Here is a 3,796-nt window from a genome sequence, read left to right on the forward strand (position 1 = left end):
GCTGTAAGAAGAAACGGGTTTTAAACTCGCTGAATATAAACATAGATGTAACTTCCTAAGGTGAACGAACACACAGCAGAGCAGTCTGAAATATATGTTTCCCCTGTGTTTTAGATGCAGTCTTACTGCGAATTCTTATATGCCTGTATATTCCTGGAAATACCTGCTTGTAGAGTCTCCAAAAAAAGGGTTTCTGAACTGCTACATACACACGAGTTTAACTGCGTAAGTTGAATGTGCACCTTGACAACCATTCTGCCAGATCGCTCTTTTTTGTTTTAGAGCCAGATATTTCTCATTTTAGCGTATACTCCCATTCACTCTGGAATACCCAAACGCAGCTTTTAGAAGAAACGTGTTTCTAACTCGCTGAATCTAAACCTAGATGCATCTTCCTAAGGTGAATGAACACACAGCAGAGCAGTTTGAAAGATATCTTTCTCCTGTGTTTTAGACACTGCCTTACTGATCATTCTTATATGCTTGCATATTGCTGGAAATGTCTGTTTCTAGATTCTCCAAACTCAGGGTTTCGAAACTGCTGCATAAACACATCAGTTTATCTCGGTAAGTTGAATGTACACCTTGACAACCATTCTCTTAGATAGCTCCGTTTTTCTTTTTTTCTTTTTTTCTTTTTTTTTTTGGAGCCAGGTATTTGTAACTACAGCCGATACTCCCATTCACTCTGGAATATCCAAACACAGCTTTTAGAAGAAACGTGTTTATAACTCGCTGAATCTAAACATAGATGCAACATCCTAAGGTCAATGAACACACAGCAGAGCAGTTTGAGAGATATGTTTCTTCAGTGTTTTAGACGCAGTGTTTCTGGTACTTCTTATATGCCTGTATATGGGTGGAAATATCAGTTTCTAGATTCTTCAAAGAAAGGTTTTCTGAACTGCTGCATACACGCATCTGTTTAACTCTGTAAGATGAATGTACATCTTGGCAACCATTCTGCTAGATAGTTCCGTTTTGGTTTTAGAGCCAGATATTTCTCATTAAATCCTATACCCCCATTCACTCTGGAATATCCAAATGCAGCTTTTAGAAGAAACGTGTTTCTAACTTCCTTAATCTAAACATGGATTCAACATCCTAAGGTGAACAAACACACAGCAGGGCAGTTTGAAATTTACGTTTCTCCTGTGTTTTAGACGCAATGTTACTGCTACTTCTTATATGCCTGTATATGGCTGGAAATATGTGTTTCTTGATTTTCCAAAGAAAGGGTTTATGAACTGCTGCACACACACATCAGTTTAACTCTGTAAGTTGATTATACACCTTGACAACCATCCTGCTAGATAGCTTCGTTTTTGTTTTAGATCCAGATATTTCTCAGTACAGCCTATACTCACATTCACTCGAATATCCAAACGCAGCTTTTAGAAGAAACGTGTTTCTAACTCGTAGAATCTAAACATAGATGCAGCTTCCTAAGGTGAAGGGCCACTCAGCAGAGCAGTTTGACAGATACATTTCTCCTGTGTTTTAGACGCAGTCTTACTGCTAATTCTTATATTCCAGTATATGGTTGGAAATAACTGTTTCTAGATATTTCCAAAAAAACAGAAACACAGATGTACAAACATGCACACACACTGACACACGCACACACACACACACACAAACACACACACATAGGCTTCACACACAACTCGTAGTGTCCAGCCAAATACATAATACTATGAGGTGGGGTTTGAACTTATGTATGCTTCAAAGGAAGAGACACCTTTCCCTAATTCACATGTCCATTCTCCCTCCTTCTCCCCAAATGCTGCCTCTTCCTTTAACCCACACATTATTACCTAGAACAAAATTAGTCATGGCTATCAGGTTAAAGCATTGTCAGTGATGCTCTCATTAAAAACAACAACACAGTCAAACAGAGAGCATGCTTGCATATGAAATGTGATTAATTCTTTCAGACATGGCTCATGATGACTGGGACGACACAACCAGGAGAAGCTCTGCCTTGCAACAAGCCTAGCTATGTGCCTGGCCACCGCCCAAAGTGCTTCACACTCTCATTTCACCCTCAGACACAGGCAAATGGACTGCAAAGGACTCATGTGTCTCCATGCTGTCTGAAGAGGACTCCCATTTCCCCTGGGGAGCAAAAGTAGCAAGGAAAGTAGTTTTCATTTGTAGAGCACACACCTTTTTCAAAACACACAGCTAAAACGGTCCCTGCTTTAAGTGCTAAAACACTTGGAGCAGAGAACGTTTTAGCAGTGTATTCTGAAAAACTTGTCTAGCACTTAAAGCATGGACCATTTTAGGTGTGTATTTTCAAAAATTTATCTCTAAGTGCCATACCTAATGAAGTCAAAATCAGTGATCTGTGTCCACTTGAGTTGAGCATCCTTTTAGTAATAAAGGATTCAGTTACATTGGAATTTTTTAGAACTGATTCTCATTCTTGTCAATCAACTGTCAATTTTCTGTGTTAATTTCTAGCAAATGTAATAGAGTTGATCCAAACCATAGGTGTATTAAAGTCCAGATTGACAACTATACTCAACAAACCAGGCACTGAACTGGAAAAGGTATCATTTTCCAGTAGGCCTTAAGGCCCACAGAAATCCCTGTGCAGAAATCAAGAAACAGAGACAGAAAGTCACCCGCCTAAGGCTTGTCACTTCAAAGTGAGTGGCTGACTGACAGGCAGAGGGCTGGAAATCAAATACAAATTTTTGGACCTCTAATTTCAGAGGGTGCACTGCCTCCCTCAGGCCCAATTTTACTGTTAAATGGTGTAACAAGAGCTTTACTGGAATGAAGTCAACACTAAAGGACGTTAGATTCCATCGGCAGAGTCTTTTGCCCCTTGTCTCTAATGAGAATTTGCCTGCTTCAAATTTTAACATTGGGTCTAACCTGAGATATCTTGCCTTTCCACATGAAACTCTTGAAAAGGCTTGATTAACTTAGGAGTTCCTGCTACAAAGTAAGAGTCAAGAACCCTCTGCAGCAAAAATGAGCTGGCCTCAGTGGTAAATGGGAAGTGAGCTGGTTTCAATCAAAACCATCTCACCAATCATCAAGACAAATTTCTTTAAACATACATATATTGTGTTTTTAGGAGGACCGGGGGTTATCCAAGGTTCTGAGCAACATGCTACCACAGGAAGAAGGATTTGCTGCTCAGGCCTGGAGACAGAAACACAGACATACAAACACACACACACACACACAAACACACACAAACACACACACACAGGCTTCACACACAACTCGTAGTGTCCAGCCAAATACTTAATACTATGAGGTGGGGTTTGAAGCCATTTGTGCTCCAAAGGAAGAGACACCTTTTTCTAATTCACATTTCCATTCTCCCTCCTTCTCCCCAAATGCTGCCTCCTCCTTAAACCCACACGTTATTACCTAGAACAAAATTAGTCATGGCTATCAGGTTAAAGCATTGTCAATGATGCTGTGATTAAAAACAACAGCACAGTCAAACAGAGAGCATGCTTGCATGTGAAATGTGATTAACTCTTTCAGACATGGCTCATGATGACTGGGAGAACACAAACAGGAGGAAGCTCTGCCTTGCAGCAGGCCTAGCTTTGTGCCTGGCCACGGAACAAAGTGCTTCACACCCTCATTTCACCCTCTGATGCAGACAAGTGGACTGCAAAGGACTCATGTGTCTCCATGCTGTCTGGAAAGGACTCCCATTTCCCCTGGGGACCAAAAGTAACAAGAAAAGTTTCTTTTTAATTGTACAGCACACACCTTTTTCAAAATACACAGCTAAAATGGTCCCTGCTTTAAGTGCTAA

Source organism: Sapajus apella, unplaced genomic scaffold (assembly GCF_009761245.1).
Source record: "Sapajus apella isolate SASKATOON/1434 unplaced genomic scaffold, GSC_monkey_1.0 scaffold266, whole genome shotgun sequence".
Lineage (NCBI taxonomy): Eukaryota > Metazoa > Chordata > Mammalia > Primates > Cebidae > Sapajus > Sapajus apella.